This window comes from Staurois parvus, unplaced genomic scaffold, assembly GCF_062004578.1.
Source record: "Staurois parvus isolate SC_StPar_1 unplaced genomic scaffold, SC_StPar_1.0 ptg000557l, whole genome shotgun sequence".
In the NCBI taxonomy this organism is placed as follows: Eukaryota; Metazoa; Chordata; class Amphibia; order Anura; family Ranidae; genus Staurois; species Staurois parvus.
The window spans coordinates 1,547,345-1,575,000 of NW_028318353.1; the positions used below are offsets into that span (position 1 = coordinate 1,547,345).

General features: G+C 42.7%; 1 long non-coding RNA gene across 1 annotated transcript in view; it reads left to right on the forward strand.

Annotated features, from left to right (window-relative positions):
• The first annotated feature begins 934 nt into the window (after positions 1 to 934).
• The window catches only part of LOC149450949 (uncharacterized), a 153,545-nt gene continuing 126,823 nt past the window's right edge, over positions 935 to 27,656 (forward strand). The window contains exon 1 of the long non-coding RNA XR_016315177.1: positions 935 to 1,372. This is a non-coding gene — a long non-coding RNA (uncharacterized LOC149450949). The remainder of the gene's footprint in view (positions 1,373 to 27,656) is intronic.

Here is a 27,656-nt window from a genome sequence, read left to right on the forward strand (position 1 = left end):
ATCTGTAGGCAGGGGCGGACTGACCATTTGGAAACTCGGGCACTGCCCGATGGCCGGGGGTCAGTAGGGGGCCCCATGAGATGCACCTGGTACCTTTTTCATAGGCTTTTTTGAGTTTGGGCAAGGACACAGGGGCCCCATGGTCCCCTATTGCCCGGGGGCCCCATGAGATGCCCCTGCTACCTTTTTCAAAGGCTTTTTTGAGTTTGGGCAAGGACACAGGGACCCCATGAGCCCCTATTGCCTGGGGGCCCCATGAGATGCCCCTGCTACCTTTTTCAAAGGCTTTTTTGAGTTTGGGCAAGGACACAGGGACCCCATGAGCCCCTATTGCCCGGAGGCCCCATGATCCCCTATTGCCTGGGGGCCCCATGAGATGCCCCTGCTACCTTTTTCAAAGGCTTTTTTGAGTTTGGGCAAGGACACAGGGACCCCATGAGCCCCTATTGCCCGGGGGCCCCATGATCCCCTATTGCCCGGGGACCCCATGAGTTGTCAGTCCGCCCCTGTCTGTAAGTATCCATTTGTTACATTCTATCCATTTGTCGCAGGTCTATTGATATTATTGAGCGTTTTTCTGTTAAGGTCAGAGCGAATGTCTCCAGAACCCTGCAATAATATCACGTGACGCCGCCTGGAGTAAGACAACAGCATGCGAACATCAATAAAAAATCGTCGACCAGCGCGAGCTCCCACTATTACCATCACACCGCAGTGCTCCAACGCTCCAACACTGCCAGCCCTGCAACCATGTCCCCTCTCCAGACCTGAATGACTCAGTTTGATTTAAAAGCGTGATTTTAATAGCGGCCGGCCCCTTCACACCCCAATTGGTCGAGGGAACGCCATGAATATTTATCAGGATGCCTGCGCACAGGCCATTGGCTGCAGCACATTTTTTTTTCACCCTCTCCTCTGTAATGCGGTCTCCTCCTCCTCTCAGCACAGACCTGCTTGCTTAGCTCTGCTTTGTCTAGTGATACAGAGCAGGCTTCAGCAATTCCCTGAGTGCAAAGGCACCGCTTAAGCAAGCAAAAAAAAAAAAAAAAAAAGCAAAAAAAAAAAAGCTGCTCTGGGTTTTGCATCAGTATTATTAATCTTTTTTTTTTTTCTTCTTCTTTCTTGGAATTCCACCCTTCACCTTTCCGATTCAAAGTTACAGATGCTTGGGACTGAATTCATTCATCGGAAGGCGCTGTGCATAAAAAAAAGAAAAGAAAATCCTGAAGCTAGATTGTGTATTCCGATCACATCCTCCGAGTAAAAGAGAAGAATTACGGATGCTGGGCTCTTATTAGACGGACGCCGTTGATGCCGCTAACTTGGGGCTGCGATGCTGGTCGCCTATCTTGTTGCAGCGTGAACGATTCCGGTGAGTCTTGAACCTGCTACATTGTATCCAGTGCTGTTTGGCATGGGCGGCGATGCGGTGCTCTGTTCGGCATGCATAACAAAAAAAAAAAAATTGTTCATGTAAGGTGGTGCTTAATTAATGAGATAGCTGAGAGGAAACAAAGTGCAAGGTTGCGCCGTCACAGCTGCTAACGCGTTGCCATGCATTGCCGCACATTGCTTGAATCTCATTAATTAAACAAAAAAAAAAAAGGAAGGTTACTATCAAAGCCGAGCTGCAGTTTTATTATGTTCTGTCGCTGCTGTAGCCCAAGTAACATCTTTTCATAAGCAGCTGAAAGGTTTCAAAGTCAGCCGCTCTATAGGATTACATAGCGCTGCAGCTAAAGGCAAATCGCAAACACTGGCAAAGGTGCCGGATGTTTATTCCCCAAGCAGCCAAGTGCAAAGCGTTTTCTTTTTTTCTTTCTTTCTTTTTTTTTTTTTTGTTGCAGATTCCACCGCACTGTTTTGCTACAGTGCTGTGATTATTGATGGGAATCACGTACAGACTAATGCAATATGGCCGGTGGGGTACGACGGGATCGCAGAATCAATCGGAATTTGGTTTTTTGAGCGTTGCATTATTTTTGGTTGGTTGGATTGCCTTTGATCTATTGATTGTTTTTTGACACCTATTCCATTGGATCTTGGGATGTATATGGCTGGTTTGCAATAGATTAGGTCATCTCAGAGGGAAAAGGTATGTGTGTGTGAGTGGGGGGGGGGGGGGCTCCTCTTATACCAGAACACATATTCATCTGGGTTTTTTTTTTTTGTTAATGTGTAAAAACAAAGTAAATTGTGTTCCAGTCTGGTCTAAAAATAAATATATATATATATATATATATAAAACTGTATACAGCTATACATGTGTGTGTGTGTGTATGTGTGTATATATATATATATATATATATATATATATATATATATACACATATATATTTATTTATTTATTACTGTATACAGCTATACATGTGTGTATGTGTGTGTGTGTATATATATATATATATATATACATATACACACACATCTATTGCTGTATACAGTAATATATATATATATACATTTATTTATTACTGTGTACAGCCATACATATGTGTGTGTGTGCTTTTATACATATATATATATATACACAGACGCACACTTAAAGCTGTATACAGTAATAAATATATAGTTATTTATTTATTACTGTATACAGCCTTACATATGTGTGTTTTTATTTATATATATAATATATATATATATATATATATATATATACACACACTTATAGCTGTATACAGTAATAAATAAATATATATATATATATGTATATATATATATATATAAACACACATATGTATGGCTGTATACAGTAATAAATAAATTAATATATATTTATTACTGTATACAGCTATACATGTGTGTGTGTGTTTTTATATATATATATATATATATATATATATATATATATATATAAATTTAGTTATAGATTAGTCATGCTGCAAAGTTTTTCTTCCGCCGTCTTGTGTATCAATACATTCAGTATGTGTGCAGCGAGAGAATGGTTCTCCTTTTCTACATTTTATCTAAACTGTAAAATGTAAAAATTTAATATTATTATAAAATATATTATTGCATAATATTATGAAATAATATATCAAAATAATACACTATTATTAAATAATTTATTGCAGCTCACTAGTCCTTACATGTAGTTGGCTGCATTGGTTTTCTATATTTTCCTAAAATATTTTTTTACTATCTTTATTTTTCATAAAGTCACACATGACAACAGCTGGTACAACCAATTTGATTATACTGTATATAATAAATATATATATATATATATATATATATATATATATATATATATATACAGTATATATATATATATATATGATTTCTTTTGATTACAATTTGTTTTATTAATGAATATATATTTTTGGGGTTTTTTGGTAGAACGGGAGTTTTTGATTCAGTTTCTTTATTTTTCGCTTGGTGATCACGCCAGCACCCCACTTCCTGTTCTGGGGGGACAACACTTATTCGTATTGTATCTGTGAAAAAGCAGCGTTGTCACTCTGCTTTCCTAATTTGGATTGCAAACATCTCTCTCTCTCTCTTCTGCCATTACCTTGAGGGTCTATGTAGTGTAGTTTACAGAAGATAGCTGGGAAAGCTGATAACATTGTTTGAGGTAGCTCCAGGGGTGCCCTAGGCAACACAAAAAAATCTGCCCCCCCCCCCCCAGAGCAATTGAAGTGGCGAGTGCAGTGGCTGTCCATGGCTATGGACGGGTGGGGACAGGAGATCTCCTGATGCCAGTATTCCTGGTGTGACACTTTCCCATCCTGGAGATCAGGCAGACTCCTCTGGACAGTGGCTCTCCTCCCCGGGTGGTCCTTGATTTTTCCCCCCCAGGGAGGTGCTGCCTTGGGGTGTACATGTATCCCGGATTGTTCCTCTTCCCCCCCACCCAGCTTACTGCACCGGTCCTGGTGTCTCCAGGAGTCCTTCTCATACAATGATTGGTGCACCACCAGGAGGGGCAAAGGCGGCCAAGACAAGGCACAGATCAGCAGGCTCATCGCACTGGAGGAGAGGATTTACACCCCGGGCACCAGCCTCAGCCCAAACGCCACCCACTAGTCCCTCTCACCTGCGACCCCCTATACACCACCTCAAACCCCTCCCCCAGAGAAGGAGAAAGACTCACCATCCAGTCCTGGTGCCCAGGAGAACCATCATCCCTTTTTCCGTGGGGCGTTCCCACCCCCCTGAAAAATGACGCCCTAGGCACATGCCTTGTATGCCTCACGGCAAATACGCCCCTGGGTAGTTCACAAAGCGCAGGATGTTAGAAGGACACTGCATTTCTGTCAGGATCCAAAGGTATTTTCTGTATTTCAGAACATGTTCTTAGCCTAAGAAAGCAGAAAAGCAAAGCAGACACCACATCTAAGGATGGTGAGCTGCAATATATTACATTTTTGTCCTTGGGTTTAGAAATATTTTGAAGATAGATTGTAAAGCATCTCTGTGTTGTGGAAATGTTTATAGCAGGCAAATGGTCATTATGGAGGGATTTCCTAAAACTGGAGCACTCAGAATCCGTGCATGCACTCAGCTGTACATGGCAGCCAATCAGCTTCTAACTTCAGCTTGTTCAATTAAGCTGTGGCAATAAGACCTGGAAGCTGATTGGTCACTATGCAGAGCTGCACCAGATTTTGCACCCTGCAGAATTAGTAAATAACTCCCCACGAGTCCATACTTATATTACCCAGTCATTGCTGCAGTGCTTTGAGTGGACACATTGGCAGCAAAATAACCAGCAGAGAAGACGCTCTCTTTCACTTCAAACCTTAACCCCAAATTCTAACCTACACCTCCCTCCCCACATCTTTTTACAATCTAACCCAAATACCCTACCTACCATAAAGCCTAACTCTAACCCCAACCCTCTAACCCTTTCTCTTTATATCTCTCTTCATTCTAACCCAAACCCTGCCATAACCCCAAACTCTAGCCCCCAACTGTAAACCTTTCTCTCCCATACCCCAAACTCTACCATAGCCCCAAACTATAGCCCCCAACTGTAAAACTGTCTCTTCCATACCCCGAACCCTACCATAACCCCTAACTCTAGCCCCCAATTGTAAAACTGTCTCTCCCACACCCCAAACCCTACCATAACCCCTAACTCTAGCCCCCAACTGTAAAACTGTCTCTCCCATACCTCAAACCCTACCATAGCCCCATACTCTAGCCCCCAACTGTAAAACTGTCTCTTCCACACCCCCAACCCTACCATAACCCCAAACTCTAGCCCCCAACTGTAAAACTTTCTCTCCCACACTCCAAACCCTACCATAGCCCCAAACTCTAGCCCCCAACTGTAAAACTGTCTCTCCCACACCCCAAACCCTACCATACCCCCAAACTCTAGCCCCCAACTGTAAAACTGTCTCTCCCACACCCCAAACCCTACCATACCCCCAAACTCTAGCCCCCAACTGTAAAACTGTCTCTCCCATACCCCAAACCCTACCATAACCCCTAACTCTAATCCTAACCTGCAACTTTCTCTCTCTTTCTTTTTCTACCCTAGCCCAAACCCTACCTTAACCCTCAAATCTAAACCCCTCCCCACCTAACCTTAACCCAAACCATACTCTAACTCTTAAAAGAGAAGTACAGCCAAAGCTTGTTTGGCTGTATATCTCCTATGAATCACAGGAGTGCAGTTCAAACCCTACCATAACCCCCCTCTCTCTCTACCCTACTCCTAACCTTACTCTAACCCCGTAATCTAACCCCACCTTCTAACCTTAACCCAAACCTCAACCTAGCTCTCAACTCTGACTCTAAACCCCTAATCCCCTCTCTCATTTCCTCCACCCTAACCCAAACCTTACCATAACACCTAACTCCAACCCCTCTTTCTCTCTCTTTCTCTCGCTTTCTTTCTCTACTTGACCAAAACCCTACCCTAACCCCTAACCTAATCCTAACCCCTAATCTTAACCCAAACGTAGCGCAACTCTTAACTCTAACCCCCTAATCCCAGCCCCCTCTCTCATTCTCTCCGCCCTAACCCGAACCTTACCATAACTCCTGACTTTAACCTCAACCCTCTGACCTTTCTTTCTCTCTGTCTCTGCCCTAACCCAAACCCTACCATACCACTCAAATCTAACTCTACCTCTAACCTTACCCTAACTCTTAACTCTAACCCTAACCCCCTCTATCTTTCTCTCTACCCTTAGCCAAATCCTACCACAACCCCTAACTCTGTCCCTAACCCCCTAACCCTCACTCTTTCTCTGTCTTTCTTCCTTAACCCTAACCCTACGCTGGCCCTCAAGCCTTAACCCAAACCATACCCCAACTCTTAACTGTAACCCTAGTCCCCCTTTCTCTTTCTATCTACCCTTATCCAAACCCTACCACAACCCCTAACTCTATCCCTAACCCTCTCTCTTTCTCTGTCTTTCTCTTCCTTAACCCTAACCCTACGCTGGCCCTCAACCCTTAACCCAAACCATACCCCAACTCTTAACTGTAACCCGAGTCCCTAACCCCCTCTCTATTTCTACTCTAACCGAAACCCTACCATAACCCCTAACTCTAACCCCACCCCCCTGTTTTTCTCACACCCTACTCTAACCCTCAACTCTAACCCTACCCTCTAACATTAACCCAAACCATACCCTAACTCTAACCCTAACCCCTCCTCTCTTCCTTTCCACCCTAACCCAACCCCTACCATAACTCCCAACTCTAACCTAAACCTCCCCCCTCTTCTTTGTGTTTCTGTACCTTAGACCAAAACCCTACCTTAACCCTTAAATATAACCCCACCCTCTATTCTTATCTCAAATGTTTCCCTAACCCTTAACTCTAACTCTAACCCTGTCACTCTCTCCATCTAAACCTTACCATAAACCCTAACTCTAACCCTAACCCTCTCTCTCTCTTTATTTCTATTCCCAAACCACAACCCTATCCTAAACCCCCAAATCTACTCCCCTAACCTTAAACCAACCTGTACCCTAATCCCCTAAACCTATCACTCTCCCTCTCTTACACTCTTTTGTACATTTTTAGAACACAGTGCCAAAAAATGGGGAAATAGCAAGAAACTTCCAACTTTTGTTGTATAATTGTTGTACCAGATATATTGATCAATTATCACAATGGAATTTCTGCTGTTACTTTTTACCTGTTTTGTTTCCTGCGGCAAAAAAATTGGCGCATCAGTAGTAATAATGATATATCGTCTGAGGAACAAACAAGCCTTCATTGGCTTTATTCATACAGTCATATGATGCGGAATCATTCATTGTGCTGTTCATTGTATCTTCAAAAACAGTATTGCTTTTGATTGATCATTTACAAATTGATAGATACAGTATGTATTTGTTAGTAGGGATTGGCCAGGCATTGAATGGTCATCCTATTCATATCATGTAGACACACAAGTATTCTGTGGTATTCGGAAGCAGTACGGACAATCCGATTACCACTTAACACCTTAATAAGAGTCAGACACGCATGATACTACTTACTCAGATATTCCAGCCGTGAGAATCCAGAAGAAATTGAAGCACATAAAAAAAAATAAAAATATGACGATGAAAGCTGCCCAATGTCCAGGGTGCATAGTAATTTGATGTCAGTGTTGCCACTTACAGATAGAGCTGAATGCGTTCATCTTCACTGCTTCAAGTGTTAGAAAATGGCAGCTTTGATTGGAGAATTTTTGCTCAGGTATGATGAATTCCCTTTAAGTGCAATATAGAAATGATGTCTGTCAGCTGAAAATATTGTGACAGGTGTGGCTCGGGACAATAGTCAGCCCATCCCCCTAAATATACCCCAAAGGCATTGGTAGGGTTGTGAAAAGATCAAATATTCAAAAGATACCCAGAGCTGTGTAGACCTTGGGAGGATTTTAAATGGCAGTGGCTGACATTGTTTTTTGTATCCCATAGTGATTTTTGCCTCTTGTGATAAAGCTGGCACTCAGGCAACTCTACCTAGGGCAGCCATTCTCATCTAGGGTTCCTTCAGAGGTTTCTAGGGGTGCCATGAGCTGTGGCTTATTGATACCCTATTTGATGTTGCATGCATAGTTCTGGGATCAACACCACTTAGCAGAACCATCTGAATGATATCATTGATCTTTTTAGCTGTCTAGAAGGGTTGCATTTTGGCCATCACTGTAAAGAGGGCATTCTTCCCATTAACCACCAATGTAAGGAGCATTCTTCCAACTGACCATCCGTGTATGGGGCATTCTTCTCACTGACCACCAATATAAGGAGCATTCTTCCCTCTGACCACCAATGTAAGGAGCATTCTTCCCTCTGACCACCAATGTAAGAAGCATTCTTCCCACTGATCCCCAATGTAAGGGACATTCTTCCCTCTGACCACCAATGTAAGAAGCATTCTTCCCAATGACCACCAATGTAAGGGGAATTCATCTCACTGACCACCAATGTAACCAACATTCTTATCACTGACTACCAATATAAGAAGCATTTCTCCCACTGACCACCAATATAAGGAGCTTTATTCCCTCTGACCACCAATGTAAGAAGCATTCTTCCCACTGACCAGCAATGTGAGAACCGTTCTTCCCACTAACCCCCAATGTAAGGGGAATTCTTCCCATTGACTACCCATTTAAGAAGCTTTTATCCCACTGACCACCATTACAAGGAACATTCTTACGACTGGCCATCGAAATAAGGAACATGCTTTACACTGACTACCAATGTCATAAGTATTATTCCAACTGACCACCAATATAAGGAGCATTCTTCCCACTGAGCACCAATGTAAGGGGAATTCATCTCACTGACCACCAATGTAACCAACATTCTTCTCGCTGACCACCATTATAAGAAGCATTTGTCCCACTGACCACCAATATAGGGAGCTTTATTACCCCTGACCACCAATGTAAGAAGCATTCTTCCCACTGACCACCAATATAAGGAGTTTTCTTCTCTCTAACCACCAATGTATGAAGCATTCTTCCCACTGACCACCAATGTAAGAAGCATTCTTCCCACTGACCACCAATATAAGGAGCTTTCTTCCCTCTGACCACCAATGAAAGAAGCATTCTTCCCACTCACCACCAATGTGAGAAGCATTCTTCCCACTGACCACCAATGTAAGAGGAATTCTTCCCATTGACTACCAATTTAAGAAGCTTTCTTCCCACTGACCACCATTGCAAGGAAAATTCTTCCTACTGGCCATCAAAATAAGGAACATGCTTTACACTGACTACCAGTGTCAGAAGCATTATTCCTGCTGACCACCAATATAAGGAGCATTCATCCCTCTGACCACTAATGTAAGAAGCATTCTTCCCACTGACCACCAATGTAAGGGGAATTCGTCTCACTGACCACCAATGTAACCAACATTCTTCTCACTGACCACCAATATAAGAAGCATTTGTCCCACTGACCACCAATATAGGGAGCTTTCTTCCCCCTGACCACCAATGTAAGAAGCATTCTTCCCACTGACCACCAATGTAAGGGGAATTCTTCCCATTGACTACCAATTTAAGAAGCTTTCATCCCACTGACCACCATTGCAAGGAACATTCTTCCTACTGGCCATCAAAATGAGCATTCTCCCCAATGACCACCAATAAATCAATTTTAGCAGGGGTTCCCCGAGATCTAAGATTTTTTTCAATGGTTCCTCCGAGGTTAAAAGATTAAGAAGGGTTGACCTGGGGAATAAATATGGATGTTCGACTAGTTCAGTCATGTATGTTTATTCAATGACCATTCCATAGTGCAATCACTGATGCTGCCTTAAACTACTATGGACGGTGTAGGCAGGAGGCGCGACAACCAAAAACAAGTGGAGTAATGAAGACTTTCATGGTGCCACATCCCAACAGTACAAAATGAAAGATGGAGCCCAGAAAGGGGGAAATGTACTCACCCACTGGCCTCCAATAGTGAACGGACTTTATTGGCACAATACAAGGTAAACAATAAAATACAAAAACTTTATTACAAGTATTTTAAAACCTCAACAGTGTTTTTTTAGGGGTATAACCCCTTAGCAAGTTTAAAAACAAAATACCCGTAGCTGGATCGGTATAAATAACAATCTACAGTACAGTATATACATACAGTATACATGCAATAGTTTCACATTTGATGTACGAACAGGCTTCTCCGGATCCAAATGTTAATGTGTTGCAGTAGAGTTGCTTCGTCAGGACAAATTGGTATGCAGGTCACAAACTGAATTTAACCAATTCAATACCGGGCAATTTTACACCTTCCTGCCCAGGCCAGTTTTCACGTTTCAGCGCTCTCACACTTTGAATGACAATTGCGCGGTCATACAACATTGTACCCAAACTAAAATTTTATCATTTTCTTCACACAACTAGAGCTTTCTTTTGGTGGTATTTAATCACCGCTGGGGTTTTTATTTTTTGCTAAATTAACAAAAAAAGACCAAAAATTTTGAAAAAACACATTTTTCTTTGTTTCTGTTATAAAAGTTTACAAATAAATAATTGTTCTTCATAAATTTAGGCCGAGATGTATTCTGCTACATGTCTTTGGTGAAAATAACCCAAATTAGGATGTATTATTTAGTTTGTAGGAAAGTTATAGAGTTCACAAACTATGGTATAGATCTGAATATTGATCAATCCTGAAGTACTGACAGCCAATCTAATTTCTTGAGGTCCAAGAATGTCAGAACAGTACAGATATCCCCCAAATGTCAGGACAGTACAGATATCCCCCAAATGTCAGAATAGTACAGATATCCCCCAAATGTCAGGAGAGTACAGATATCCCCCAAATGTCAGAACAGTACAGATATCCCCCAAATGTCAGAACAGTACAGATATCCCCCAAATGTCAGAACAGTACAGATATTCCCCAAATGTCAGGACAGTACAGATATCCCCCAAATGTCAGGACAGTACAGATATCCCCCAAATGACCCCTTTTTACAGAGTAGACAGTCCGACGTACTTCATAAGAGGAATGGTGAGTTTTTTGAAGTTGTATTTTTTTTGTCATAATTTTTCGGAAAATAAAAAAATTATTTTCACTATTTTTTATTTACATACCGTCACCAGTGCAGTACAGCGTCATCATATAACTGGCATGGCGGTGATCAGGGACACTGACTGGTGACAGTATGAAAAAATATATATATTTTTTTATTATTATTTTTAATTTTTTATTACATTTTTTTTAATTTTTTTTAAGATTTTTTTTTCATATTTTACTATGACCAAAGTAGTACAATGTTACCATTATACTACTTTGGGGAAGTGATCAGTATTTTTTTTTTTTTTACACAATTTGCTTATAGTAAAGAATTACTTTGCTATAAGAAGCATTTACCTGAATGACATCGATTCATTCAGGGTTTTTTTTTTTTTTTTTTGTGCTTAGCTGTGATTTGGCCACAGCTAATCACATGACATGTGCATGTGACCTGCTGTGACTATTCACAGCTAGGCACTAGTATACAATGGATGGCATGAATGAAGCCATCCATTGTATACAACTGTCATGTGACCTGCTGTGATTGGTCACAGCAGGTCACATGGCACCGGCAACAGGGGCCGGTACTCAGATCTGTCATCGGCCGTGTCCGAGGTACACGGCCGGGGACAGATCGCGCCGCTGCGCGGCTCTGCAACCGCGCGAACTGCGCATTTGTGCAGGAGGACGCCAAATGGCGTGCACCCGGAAAGGTAATACATTTTTGCCACCGCCAAACGGCTATAGGCCGGGCGTCAAATGGTTAAACACATTTACATGAATAAATATTGTATAGTAATATAGACAGCAAATATATAACTCTTAACTTTACAGAAAATAGTATGATCACATTGTATTTTCACCGATTGGGAGACTACCACAATTATAAAGTCTGGCAGGCAATTAGGACCCTTGGTGCCTCTTTGTTATCCGTAATACTGTATAGATAATATCCCCTAAAATGAAATAACAAACATATGCAATCAATTGAAACTTCTCCATAACCCTGACATAGTCAAGAAAAAAAACAATTATAGGCAACTAGAGTGTCATATACACAAGGGAGAAATTACTTAATCATCATATTTACTCAATTTCCATTTCAAGGGACATGAATTCCTGTAATAGGTTTATTATTCAACTATATATTTCCCTATGTGGTGTGAAGCAGACAAAGGGGCCTCTATGTTCGCCTGCCAGACCTTTTAATCGTGGAAGTCTCCCAATCAGCCAAAATACAATGTGATCATACTATTTTGTAAAGTTAAGAGTTATAAATTTGCTGTCTATATTACTAAACAATTTTTTATCTAAGTACATTTGTTTACATTCAGTTTGTGACCTGCATATCCATTAGTCCTGACAAAGCAACTCTACTGCGAAACACGTTGACATTTGGATCTGGAGAAGTCTCTTTGTACATCAAATGTGAAACTATTGCATGTATATGTATAGACTGTACTGTTATGTTTACCGATCCAGTTATTTGGTTTAAGGGGTTATACCCCTAAAAATATATATATGTAGATATCCCAAGATATCTTCCTCTCTAGCTCCCTCGTCATCTCCTCCCACGCTCACCTCCAGGACTTCTCCAGAGCCTCTCCCATCCTCTGGAACTTCCTACTACAGTATGTCCGGTCAGCCCCCACCCTGTCTGCCTTTAGGCGATCTTTGAAAACTCACTTCTTCAGGGAAGCCTACCCCACCTCCACCTAAGAATTGTACTTGAATCCCCTCCGCCAGATCATCCCACCCAGCTATCACCTTTTGTATCACCTCCCCCTTCCTTTAGATTGTAAGCTCCACGAGCCGGGCCCTCCTATTCCTTCTGTACTGAAATGCATTGTAATTGTACTGTCTCCCTTATATTGTAAAGCGCTGAGCAAACTGTTGGCGCTATACAAATCCTGTATTCAGGGGCGGACTGACAACTCATGGGGCCCCCGGGCAATAGGGGATCATGGGGCCCCTGTGTCCTTGCCCAAACTCAAAAAAGCCTATGAAAAAGGTACCAGGGGCATCTTATGGGGCCCCCTACTGACTCCGGGCCCTTGGGCAGCACCCGAGTTTCCAAATGGTCAGTCCGCCCCTGCCTGTATTATAATAATATATACTGTGGAAGTTTTAAAATACTTGCAATAAAGTTTTTGAATTTTATTATATACCTCGTGGTGTGCCAATAAAGTCCGTTCACTACTGGAGGCCGGTGGGTGGGTACAGTTCCCTCTCTCTGGGCTCCATCTTTCCTTTTGGATCCAAAAAAGCCTGTAATGTAGAGTACACTGACCAAAGTAGGGTAGATGTCATACACAGCTATACCTCTAGGGGACTCTTTGGTCCAAGACGTGCTGGACAAAAGGAGCACCAAGCTGACAGTTTGTAAACTTATTTATTTAATCACTAAAATTCAAAACAACAAGCCAAGGTTATCAAAACTATTATTTTTATTAATATTATACAGTTTTTATAAAGCGCCAACAGTTTGCTCAGCGCTGTACGTTACAAAGGGAGACAGAACATGCGACAGTACGAAAACAATACAATGTGATACACGAGGGGTTCGAGGGCCCTGCTCTTTCGAGCTTACAGTCTAGGAGTTTCGAGCTTACAGTCTAGGAGGCTGCTGAAGCATGCTTTTCAATGTGGGGGAGTAATTCCAGACCATTATAGGGGACATGTGGCCAGGCTATGGACATACATCAAGTATTACAGACTTTTAACAAGCAGTAAACAAAAAGCTATTACTGACCTCTGTAGCTGCAGGCACTATGGAGTAATCCTTCGTCGTATTTTACGAAAGCACTTTGACTTTCAGCAGCTAGGTTTAGCCTACTCTTCCCCTCTGGCAGTGATTAATGCAAAGAAAGATCAGGCACACTAAGTGGGGAAGCCATTGATGTGTGTTTACATTGGATGAGTGGGGTAAACGGAGAGTGGGCATGTTGGAGCACTGTGTGAAAATGGTAACTGTTAGAGTAAACATGAAGCTGCGGCTCTCTGGTTGCCAGTCACTGATCTGATCCATGGTGAAGGGACATCCTCATAATACTGTTGCATGGGATAGCTGCCCCTCTTACCCACCTCTTGCCCTGGCCCTGGTGACAGCTACCAACCAGAGCGCCATTTTTATGACTTTCATGGATGAATTGTTTTACAGTGCTTGCTGGTACAGAGGTGAGTTAGAACTTGTTTAAAGCTCATTTACTACATGTCAAGAATATATCAATGCTTTAATGTCTACAGCCGGGACATAGGTTTGCTGTAACCCCTTTACCTAGAGGATATTCATTTTCACCAGCACCCATGAGCCCTGATGAAGGGGGCCCTTTGGTACCCTTGAAATGTGTAAGCTTGTCATTTTGAATTTTAATGATGGAAAAAATAAACTCAATCTCTCAACTATTCACTTTGTCTCCTGCTCTCCGGTAGAGAGTTTTCTGCGATAACTGGCTTTCTAGCGATGGTTTATATTTATTGCAGCCTGCTGATTTCCTTTTTACATTTTTTGCACCCGACCACTGAAAATCTTTTGTGCATGTTTGTTTCAGGTGTCAAGCTCACATCACAAAATTCCAATCTCATTTTTACGGGTTCTGAATAAAATAACAATTCTGTAGGCAGTTATTATTATTATTACATCAAGTTTATATAGCGCCAAAGGGTTTGCTCAGCGCTGTACAATAGAGGGGGAGGGATAATACATGAAACAGCACAGCAACTACAAACAGCACACGAGGGGTTAGAGGGCCCTACTCTTTCCAGCTTACAGTCTAGGAGGGAGGGGGTAGTGGTACAGGAGGAAGTGGCTGTGGGGGATGGAGTGGTACCCTAACTGAGTTGGGGTTGGACACATGCGGCCCAGTAAAAGCAAACTATGAGACAGTTTCAGGCTTTGCTCTTGAAGCTTGGCAGTATAGGGATTATAGAATATGACTGAGAACTCCTCTGAGTTCTATTTACATTGCATACTTTATTTTAGACCCAGTGACATCATCACTGGGTCCCTGTGCTTCTCTATGCAACACAGGCTGACCATAGCTAATGGGAGGAGCTGGTAGGGTTCTGTACATAGCTTCCTGAAAACATCACAGCACCCTGCCTCATTACTCCTTTCAAGAACCCCCCAGCCCTGGTGCAAGCAGTAGACTGGCTCTTGGGATGTGTTATGTAAATATCAAAAGGCCTTGATGGGTGGGGGTCAGTCTGGAGGAGTGGGTGTTCTAGGTGGGCTCTATTCGCATGCAGACTGACCTAAGTAACACACCCGTGTGATGCAGAGGCTCTGTGATTGAAAGAACTGAAATGCAATGAATGAAAGAGGTGAGCCAGGAATGATCAGGCTGGGGAGGAAGAAGCTAGATGATGCTGGACATCAGCCAGCAAATGAGGCAGGTTCTGTCTGACATGTTGCAGCTTCTAGAGAAGCTCACAGTGTGCAGTGAAATCAGAGTAAGCCATTTCAGTCCAAGAGAGAAGCCGGTACAACTGTGCAAGACTGGAGGGGAGGCTGAAAGTCAGATTTAAGGTGAAGCAGTGTTCACTTTGAATACATAATCATGTTTATGGAAAAAAAGAAAACTGGATTGTTTTTTTCTTGCACGATTGGATAAATAAACTCCTTTTCAGGCATTCAGACACTTTTAAAAGAGACGGCTAAAACTGATTATCTGGCATTTAGAAATCTTCAGCAAAATTTAAAATGTCCAAAGACATTAGATAATGGTCTTCTGCTCCGGCTGTGTTCAGAGATGATCTAATGTATTTGGGTCACCGGCAGACACCGCTGTTAAGAAGAGAAGAACATTTTGGAAATGTATTCCAATTTCTTTTGTATTCCCCATGATAATCCAACAATGGAAGTTTTTGTAGAAGCCCTACCTCCTCCCTGCTGGCTAAACACAAAACGTCCCACCTCCAAGCAACTGTTTATGTTGGGGGACCTGGCCCCATGTCCACAGCATCCTACACCATTTGAGTAGGTCATGGCAATGATGGAACCCATTCAATGATAAATGATGTTGATGAAGCATCTAATTGCAACTCATGTAGGACCAGATCCCATGTAGGTGATCACAGCTTATTTAGGACCAGAACCCATGGAGATAACCACAGCTCATGTAGGACTAGACTCCATTGAGGTGACCTTAGCTTATGTAGGACCAAACTCCATGGAGATGACCACAGCTCATGTAAGACCAGACCCCAAGGAGGTGACCAAAGCTTATGTATGACCAGACCCAATGGAGGCGACCACAGCTCCTGTGGAACCAAACCCAATGGAGGTGACCACAGCTTATGCAGGACCAGACCCCATGGAGATGACCAGAGCTCATGTAGGACCAAATCCAATGGAGGTGACCACAGCTCCTGTGGGACCAAACCCAATGGAGTTGACCACAGCTGATGCAGGACCAGACCCCATGGAGATGACCAGAGCTCATGTAGGACCAAATCCAATGGAGGTGACCACAGCTCATGTAGAAACAAACCCCATGGAGGTGACCACAACTTATGTAGGACCAGACCCCATGGAGGTGACCCAGCTCCTGTAGGACCAAACCTCATAGAGGTGACCACTGCTTATTTAGGACCAAACCCTAAGGAGGTGACCACAGCTCACCTAGGACCAAATCCAATGGAGGTGACCACAGCTCATGTAGGACCAAATCCAGTGGAGGTGACCACAGCTCATGTATGAACAAACCCCACGGAGGTGACCAAAGCTTACATAGGACCAGACCCCAAGGAGATGACCACAGCTCCTGTAGGACCAATTCCCATGGAGGTGACCACTGCTTATTTAGGACCAAACCCCATGGAGGTGACCGCAGCTCATGTAGGACCAGATCCAATGGAGGTGACCGCAGCTCATTTAGAACCAGACACCATGGAGGTGACCACAGCTCATTTAGGACCAGACCCCTTGGAGGTGATCACAGCTCATGTAGGACCATACCCAATGGAGGTGACCACAGACTGGTGGATTGGCCAATCAGAGCATCTTTTGCCTGGTGAATCCAGGAATGCAGCCAGTTTGCATTTCTGCAGTCATAAATGATCTTATAACCACCCAAAGAACCATTGTTCAGGCACTCCCTATTGTAGGATGACAACATATTGTCACCGTCTCTCAATTGGTATCACACACTACGTGTGTGTGCGTATTGGGCAGCACAGTGGCTAAATGGTTAGCACTTCCGCCTGGCAGTACTAGGGTCACTGGTTCGTATCCCAGCCACAGCACCACCTGCCTGGAGTTTGCATGTTCTCCCTGTGACTGCGTGGGTTTCCTCCAGGTACTCCGCTTTCCTCCCACCCTCCAAAGACATGCTGGTAGGTGAATTGGCTCCTGTCTAAATTGCCCCTAGTATGTGTATGTATGAATGTGAGTTAGGGACCTTAGATTGTACACCCCTTGAGGGTTAGGGACTGATGTGAATGTACAATATATATGTAAAGTGCTGTGTAAATTGATGGTGCTATATAAGTACCTGAAATAAATAAATAAACCATAGCAAACTAAATGTCATCCAGCAAGTTGATGTAATCCCTAACCGGATGGCATTTAGTTTGCTGAAGCATATTATAAACATCTGTCATGCTCTTTTTTTTTTAAATACAACGTATTATGTTCACTTTTTAATCCTTTCCTTAATCTCAGCACTGCTGATCTCCTTCAGACTCTTTCAGCCATACCGTAACGTCATCTACAACCCCCCTCATCCAATCAGACAACACTTTCATTAAAATAAAGAAAAGGAGGTCAAGCAGGACCCAGATCAGGGTGATCACTGTATGTAGATGGTTTAAGCATCAAGTATTAGTGCATTACGCCGCGTTGCAACGCACATCCCTCAGCAGATGCATTTCGGTGCCATTCAGGAATGAAAGGCATTGCATTGCACCAATGTGATGCGTGTTTTGCGATAATGCATGCAGTGGCGTGTTACTGCAACGAGATGGTGCGAACAGGTCCTAAACCAATAAATACATCCTCCCGGCTGTCTGATTTATAAAATATTAACAATGTTGTGTTAAGATGATGCATTGTTATTTTCTAAGCCATGAGGGAAGGAGATTTGGCTGCAGAAATCTGAATTGTATCAGTTTGTAAAAAATGAAGGCTCTGCAATGTCAGAGAGGACTAAGCGGAACGCAGAAATCACAGATGTATCTCTTGTTACGCGGCCAGCATCTCGCTGTCACTGAGCTACGACGGGAAGAGACATGGACCGCTTCCACCGATGTGATGGCAGGGTTTGGCATCTTGTCATGTTTGTCGCCCCCTCCTCCCTCTCTGCCGAGGCACGTTCTTATTCTCCAGTCCTCCTCTCCTTGACCTTGCTTTATAGGTAATCTATACCATCCGCAGCCATTTACGGATGTGTGAATGTGGGTGGACTATATCATATTAGGATTATCAAAGAGGTAAACCCAATCAATAAAATCTCATATCATCTTTAATGTCATTTCAAAAGCCATTTTCAATATTTTTAAATTTGCAGCTTTCATTAAAATACTCCCTGGTGATCCTGCCATAAAGGTCCTTGTTCAGGCATTTCTTGTTATAGGGCAATGGTCTCCAAACAGCAGCCCATGGGCCAGATGTAGCCTTTGCTTGCCTTTATCGGGTTTTTGGGCAACTATTTCTTCCACTGATACATGGCAGTGGCACCAATAATACGGCACTATTCCTCCCACTGACGCAAACCATGGGGCACTATTTCTTCCACTGATACATGGCACTGACACCAACCATAGGGCACTATTGCTCCCACTGACACCAATAATGGGGCACTATTCCTCCCACTGATACCAATAATGGGGCACTATTCCTCCCACTGACACCAATGATGGGGCACTATTCCTCCCACTGACACAAACCATGGGGCACTATTTCTTTCACTGATACATGTCACTGACACCAACCATTGGGCACTATTGCTGCCACTGACACCAATAATGGAGCACTATTCCTCCCACTGACACCAATGATGGGGCACTATTCCTCCCACTGACACCAATAATGGGGCACTATTCCTCCAACTGACACAAACCATGGGGCACTATTCCTCCCACTGATACATACATGGCACTGAAACCAACCATGGGACACTATTCCTCCCATTGACACCAATTCCTCCAAGTGATACCAACAATGCGACACAATTTCTCATACTGACACCAACAATGGTGCACTATTCCATCCAATAGGACACTATTCCTTCCACCAACACCAACAATGGGGAACTGTTCCTTCCTCTGACACCAGTGATGAGGCACTATTCCTCCCACTGACACCAATGATGGGGCATTATTCCTCCCACTGACACCAATGATGGGGCACTATTCCTACCACTGACGTCAATGATGGGGCACTATTCCTCCCACTGACACCAATAATGGGGCACTATTTCTCATACTGTGCACTTTTCTGATCAGTGTTAGCACAATAGTCTTCCTTCCTTCTACCCCCTTCACTTTCTTCAATATCTATTTCCTCCCTTTTCTAATCTTTTCTACCCCCAACCACAACCACCAAAACCACCACACACACATTTCCTGCTTCTTTCCTTCTTTTCTTTCTTTCCATACCTTTATGTCTACCTTTGGCCTTCCCCATCACCCTTTCTTCTGTTTGTCACCTTCCATTCCTCCTTCTCTCTTTCATCCCCATCATATTTTTCCTTCTTCCTTTCCTTTCCTCTCCTTTCCTTTCCTCTCCTTTCCTCTCCTCTCCTCTCCTCTCCTTTCCTTTCCTGTCCTTTCCTCTCCTCTCCTCTCCTCTCCTTTCCTCTCCTTTCCTCTCCTCTCCTCTCCTTTCCTTTCCTTTCCTGTCCTTTCCTCTCCTTTCCTCTCCTCTCCTTTCCTTTCCTTTCCTCTCCTCTCCTTTCCTCTCCTCTCTTCTCCTGTCTTCTCCTCTCCTCTCCTTTTCTTTCCTTTCCTTTCCTTTTCTGTCCTTTCCTCTCCTCTCCTTTCCTTTCCTTTTCTTTCCTCTCCTTTCCTTTCCTCTCCTCTCCTCTCCTTTCCTTTCCCCTCCTTTCCCCTTTCTTTCATTTTATTTTATATTCCTTTCTCCTTCCTTCCTTCATTCCCTTCTTATTTCATTTTCTTTCTTTCCATCCCTTTATGTCTACCTTTGGCCTTCCCCATCACTTTTTCTTCTGTTTGTCACCTTCCTTTCCTCCTTCTCTTTTTCATCCCCATCATATTTTTCCTTCTTCCTTTCCTCTCCTCTCCTTTCCTTTCCCCTCCTCTCCTTTCCTCTCCTCTCCTTTCCTCTCCTTTCCTGTCCTTTCCTTTTCTCTCCTCTCCTCTCCTTTCCTTTCCTTTTCTCTCCTTTCCTTTCCTTTCCCCTCTTTTGTCCTTTCTTTCATTTTATTTTATTTACCTTTCTCCTTCTTTCCTTCTTCCCCGCCTTCCTTCCTTCATTCCCTTCTTATTTCATTTACTCCTTTCTTCCTCTCCTTCTTTTGTTATTTGTTTTCTTCCTTTCTTATTTTCTTCTCTCCTTCCTCTTTTCCCTTTCATCTTTTCCTCTTCCTTCTTTACTTCCTTCTCTCCTTTTTTTCTTCCTCTCCTTCCTTCCTTCCTTCCTTCCTTCCTTCCTTCTTTCCTTCCTTCCTTCCTTCCTTCCTCTCCTTCCTTCCTTCCTCTCCTTCCTTCCTTCCTTCCATCCTTCCCCTTTTCCTTCCTCTCCTTCCTTCCTTTCTTCCTCTCCTTCCTTCCTTCCTTCCTTCCTTCCTTCCTTCCTTCCTTCCTTCCTTCCTTCCTTCCTTCCTTCCTTCCTTCCTTCCTTCCTTTCTTCCTCTCCTTCCTTCCTTCCTTCCTTCCTTCCTCTCCTTCCTTCCTTCCTTCCATCCTTCCCCTTTTCCTTCCTCTCCTTCCTTCCTTTCTTCCTCTCCTTCCTTCCTTCCTTCCTTCCTTCCTTCCTTCCTTCCTTCCTTTTCCTTTCCTTCCCCTCATTCCTTTGATGGTTACAGAACTAATGACTGTCTCTAAAGAATATAATCCTTCCAGTTTTGGTGGGTGTTCTCTTTTAGGCTAACCCCCTTCACTACCTCCAGGATGTCTGAGGATACATTACATTTAGACATTGCATGCTGAAATTATTTTAATTGCTCCGTCTCCCCTCCATATACTTGACTGTGGCACCGAGATCATTATCTTCAAAATGTTTTGTATCTGAATGACAATGAAACTTGCTGATCATCTTTATTCTTCCCCGCCCGAGCGCTGAGACTTTGCAGGGTGAAGCTATGCATTAACCAGCTTATAATAAGCATTCATATATTAGCTGTCATTTCTTTACACAGCTTGGCGCCCCATTGTATATACATGCCAAAACAAATGTATATATTGCTGGCACTGAGCCAGGCAGCAGTGAAAGCTTTTCACATTTCTTCTTGCCACCCTGCCATGGCGCTGTGTGCAGATTTTGTCCCATCCATGTGATACTGATTAACTTGGAGAAACCGGTCAGCTCTTGTAACTGCCGTCCACGCGGGAGATGACACTAACACAGATGCAGGCTCAAGACGTTGACAGATTTACTTGTAGAGGGAACGAAATGCCAGGAAAACTCCCGAAAGACCCGGCAGAGTCCTTCACAGGAGCAGACAAACCATACATAATCAGGCAATCAGTCTCAGCCTTACAGAATCCCTAGACTCTGCATGGCTATTTAACCATGTGGCTCCAATGCACTCCACGTTAGTGCTCTATTCAGCCAAACACATAGTGGAAGCAGAATAGCCCTACAGAAGGACCTTGCCAAGCCATCATGAAGCAAGCCACTTCTGCACCCAAGCATATGCATACTTCCCATCATCTGAGATAAGAAATTGGGACAGCCATTCTCAGCTAAGGTCCCGGTGAACCCTAGGGTTCCTCCAGTGGGTATTAGAGGTTCCTTGAGCTGTGCCTGGTTATCTACTCATTTTATGGTTCCTGCATAGTTCCAGGACCAACACCACTTAGTAGATCCAGCTTCAGGACACAAATGATCTTTTTAGCTGTCTGTAAGGGTGGCATTCTAACTATTGTATGGAAGGAATGTTTTTGATTGGCCACCAATGCAAAGGGCTTTTTTCCCACTGACCACCAATGGATTAGTTTTAGTAGAGGTTCACAGAGACATAAATTATTTAATAAGGTTCCTCTGGAGTAAATAATTTAAGAAAGGCACAGCTTTAACCCTGCCATGCTACTACTTACTGGATCTTGGAGAATTAATATGCAAAAATTGATTAGTTACCCACAAGTACATTTTTCATCACTCCTTTTTTTTTTAAACTAAATGAGTCTTCAAACATGTGGTTCTAATTCACTCCAAGTTTGTGCAACCAATGATGCTCTTATCAGTGCAGCCAAACACATGGTGGAAGCTTAGCAGCCCTGCGGAAGTAGGGCCTTGCTAAGCCACTGTAGCAGGACCCCCATGGGAGCCAGCAGTTCCATAGGTCCCTGAGTCCTTTCTCTGCAGGGATCCCACAGCCAGGCACATATACACCTTAACTCCCACAGCCAGGCACATATACACCTTAACTCCCACAGCCAGGCACATATACACCTTAACTCCCACAGCCAGGCACATATACACCTTAACTCCTTCAGCTCAAGAAACAGTCTAGGGGTTGGTGTTTTGGGCCATTTTTTAAAGTATTGAACTTGGATGGGGAGGGGAAGTAGTAGGATACTCCACAACTCTCTGGAACAAACTTGAGGCCACTAAAATTGCTTCTTGAAACACTGAACACTGTCCCTGTATGAGCAATTGGTGGACAGGCTCTGTAGTGACAGTATTGGGGAGGTTGACCCTTCTCCAGTGAAAATTTCAAGCATCAGCCCCTTGGCAAGGAATGATTTGACTATGCTCTTATGGATAAACGTCTTTGCAAACATTCGGTTAACCTTCTAACAGAACGGTGGTAGCAGCACTCAGTCTTTAGGATATTTCACCCTTGTCTGTACTCACTGATGCATCTGGACACATGGTTGCCTCCTAGCAGTATCCTGCAGTCACTTGTTCCCAGCAGTACCAGCCCCTCAGTCAGCCTGCTGAAACCTTCAGTGGCTCCAGGTCCTTCAGCCTCCCAGCTGGGGCCTCCACTTGGCAAGCACATGCCAGTAGTGCCTATGGTGGGCAGATAGCCCCCTATGCTGTGATCTTTCCCTCTGGAAGAAGGTAAGACTTTTCTCCTCCCCAGAGTATTTATGCCTTATCCCAGAATCCTCTGGGCCAGGCCTCCCAGGGATTGGCTGGGGCTACATAAATAGTAAGCTGCTGATTCAATTCCTCCTGCCTCTATTTCCCAGAGCTCCTCCAGGTGAACAGGGGGAAGCAAACACTCATGCAGTCTCTGGAACACAAGCAAGACCAAATCAAGTGCAGCTCCACTGATTATAGTGAGCCCAACTAGATTTAACCACACTCAGGCAGGCCATAGACAGAGCAAATTTCTTTCCTACAACCACGGGTTGACAAGAGAATGCCTCCCGCTCAGCCATTGTTTTCCTCTAAACGGGGGGGGGGGGGAGCCATCCCTACTGGAAGAACACAGTGATTATTGCTATCAGCTATACAGCCACTAGCAATAATTGCATGTACAATTTGGCAGGCCGGTTGTACCCAGATTGAGAAATAGATCAACTTGGGTACATTCAGCTTGCCCATACATGGTTTATATATCGACTGGGGTTTGAACCGTCTATGACCAGCCTAACACTCATGCTATAACCCGAACAAATTCCACTGAGTACAGTGAGCCTAACTAAACTTGCCTAACAGAACAAATTAACCCCACTACTACAATGGGCCCAAACTAAATGTACCTATCCTAGCACCTAACTGGGAGGGCGCTACACCACCCTGAAGCAAGCCGCTTCCACACCCAAGCTAATGCATACCTCCCAACATCTGAGTTGAGAAATTGGGACACCTTTTGGTACAAAGTTTGTAGACCAGCCATTCTCAACTAGGGTTCTCTGGGTGCACAGGCCTGATAGAAAATTCTACTGAACCCAAAATATGCCAAAAACATACTCACAAGAGGCCCATAGGTCAATAATGTTGTATTAAGAGAACCCAAGTGGCAAGGAAGTCCAGAAGTAACACCAGGGGCTTGGAATCACACAGATGTACATCCTTACTCGTTTCGAGGGACTGGCCTTCTTCCTCGGAGAAAAGGGGTTCCTTGATTTGTGGCTAATCAACCTTTCATCTATTGGTGCCTGTATAGTTCTGGGTCCAACAATAATTGGCACATAAGTAGCAAGACACCAAGGATCTTTTTACCTGTCTGTAACGGTGGCCTTTTTAGCAGGGGTTCCCCGAGACCTGAAAAATCTTTCAAGGGTCCCTCTTGACTATAAAAGGGTTCAGAAAACCGTGGTTGCTGGTAGTAGCCAATAACTTCCTACTAGATCTTCATCAATGTTAGGCAACTCCTTTCCTCCACGGGCAGTCTTTCATATTTTCAGCATAAAGAGGAGCTTCCTAACATTGATGCAGATCTAGTGGAAAGTTATTGACTACTACCAGCAACCACGGTTATAAGGGCGAAGGAATATCGGCCATCAGGACCGGATTGCAAACTAGGATAGTCCCAAAAAGTAAGTGTGACTTACCTAGAGATAGGTGGTCATGAAATGACGGTGAGTTTACATCTATGTGGGGCACCAGTGTGAACACAGTGAAGCACTTGTCATTTCAGTATGGAGTACAGTTGCAAGAAAAAGTATGTGAACCCTTTGGGATTACGTGGAGCTTTGCTTGAATTGGGCAATGACCCAAAGCATACAAGTAATTCAACAAAACAATGGCTGAAACAGCCATTGCTGTCCAAAAAGAATATTGCAGCACATTTGAAGTTTGCAAAAGAGCACCTGGATGTTCCACAGCACTACTGCCAAAATATACTGTGGACAGATGAAACCAAGATTGAGTTGTTTGGGAAGAACACACAACACTATGTGTGGAGAAAAAAAGGCACAGCACACCAACATCAAAACCTCATCCCCACTGTGAAACATGGCGGAGGGAGCATCATGGTTTGGGGCTGCTTTGCTGCCTCAGGGCCTGGACGGATTGTTGTCATTGATGGGAAAATGAATTCCAGAGTTTATCAAGACATTTTGCAGGAAAACCTACGACCATCTGTCCACCAACTGAAGCTCCGCAGAGGATGGGTGATGCAACAGGACAATGACCCAAAGCATACAAGTCATTCAACAAAACAATGGCTGCAACAGCACAGAATACGCCTTCTGGAGTGGCCCAGTCAGAGTCCTGACCTCAACCCGATTGAAATGCTGTGGCATGACCTTAAGAGAGCGATTCACACCAGACATCCCAAGAATATTGCTACACTGAAACAGTTTTGTGAATAGGAGTGGTCCAAAATGACTCCAGATCGTTGTGCAGGTCTGATCTGCAACTACAGGAAACGTTTGGTTGAGGTTATTGCTGCCAAAGGAGGGTCAACCAGTTATTAAGTCCAAAGGTTCACATACTTTTTCCTCCCTGCACTGTGAATGTTTAGGTGTTATGTGCAATTAAACCATGGCAACATCTAATGTTTGTGTAGTATTATGTTCAGCAGACTGTGTTCTTCTATTGTGACTTAGATGACGTTCAGAGCACATTTTATGCCCAATTCATGCAAAACTCCACGTAATCCCAAGGGGTTCACATACTTTTTCTTGCAACTGTATCACCATTAAAGATACAGCACAGTTGCACCAATTATTCACATGTTGGGACTGAATATTAATATTTTATTTGTATTTTGCTCAGTGTTATCACTTTAAACATTGCACAGTTTATTTTGTCAATTTGTGACCTTAGCACTGTCCATTTTTGAAATATACAAAATAATTTATTGCAGGTGTGACTGTATTAAAACAGGAAGGGAAGTCAGACTGCATCCCCATCATATTCATTTCCAGGCTAAAATCTAATATTTCAGCATTCCGAAATTACGCTCTAACGAAAGCAAATATTTGGATGCAAATCCCCTGCAGCCTGTTAATAATTTTAGTGATTTATTATTCCCGGAGCCCTAGAAAATGGGACGACTTTATCTGATTATAGATCTCCAGGGTTCTTTCCTGTCGCATTAAGCAGCCAGAAGAAGTTTTATTCTGTGGCTCGTTCGCTAGGCAGACGCATTTCGGAGCTGTGCTGTACAGTCCCCCTGGGAGGGAAAGTGTTGGCTGTCTTCTCTATCAGAGCACGGCTGTAAAGACACGCTACCTTACAGCGACTGTGCACACGTCGTTAGCGGTGAACCAAACCATATCCGATGTAACAGTTTAAACTCTGTTTGTTTCAGATGCATGAGAGGAGATGGGACTTTCACATCCATGCAGTGGTGTACCTTGTGTATTAGACTTCTGGGGACAGATTCTTTTTTTTAACACACACATATATATATATATATATATATATATATATATATATATATATATATTATGTATATATATATATATATATATATATATATATATATATATATATAGTGCATATATATATATATATATATATATATATACTGTTGAAATGCGCTTTTATTACAAAATATATCAAAATATTTTAAAAAATACATTTCAAATATACTGTTTGTCTTTAAAATTACAAATTGACATTTTAGTGTATATATATATATATATATATATATATATATATATATATGTATGTGTGTGTTAACAAAATAATCTGTTCCCAGAAGTCTAATACACAAGGCACACCATATACACATAGTGTGTATATATATATATATATATATATATATATATACACTGTATATACTGTTGAAATGCGTTTTTATTACAAAATATATGAAAAATATTTTTAAAAATACATTTCAAATATATTGTCTTTAAAAATACAAATCTACATTTTAGTGTATATAAATATAAATATATATATATATATATATATATATATATATATATATATATATATATATGGATTGTTTGTAGCAATGATCATGAAATAAAATAAATACTAATGAAGGAAACAGAGACCTTGAATATTTTCTTTATCCTTAAGCTGAATGCCAGCTATGGATTTTTTTTTTGCATTGTTCTGCCCCACTTTTTATGTTTTTTTATGTCTTATATTGATCTGCCGGAGGTTATCATTTTTTGTAGTATGCTGACCTGTACTGGTGGTTTTTAGCCACTGCGACTTGTTTACTAATGTGATTTGTTCTTTCCTGACATTTAGGTCTAGTTAGTTCAGACTTAGTTAAACCTCCCCCCCCCACTTCCTCCCATGTCCCTTCAGTCAGTGTTAGTTATTCGCAAAGACAGGGCTTAGGAAAGTCATTGGGGTTGATTTACTAAAACTGGAGAGTGAAAAACCTGGTGCAGCTGTGCATAGAAATCGATCAGTTTCCATTTTTTTTTTTTTTTGCTTATGGGTGGTCATACACTATACAATTTTCTTTAGAACATTGCTTTAGATTTACCAAAAACCATATAATATGAGGTCAAACCTAAACAACACTTTCAATTGTATCCAATTAGGCGGGCCCTGGCACTACACAGTTGAAGGTAAATCTAAAGAAAATTGGGTAGAGATTGGACAGAAAATTGTATAGTGTATGGCCAGCCTAAGTGAACATGCTGAGGGAGAAGCTGATTGGCTACCATGCACAGCTACACCGGATTTTGCACTCTCCAGTTTTAGCAAATCAACCCCATTGT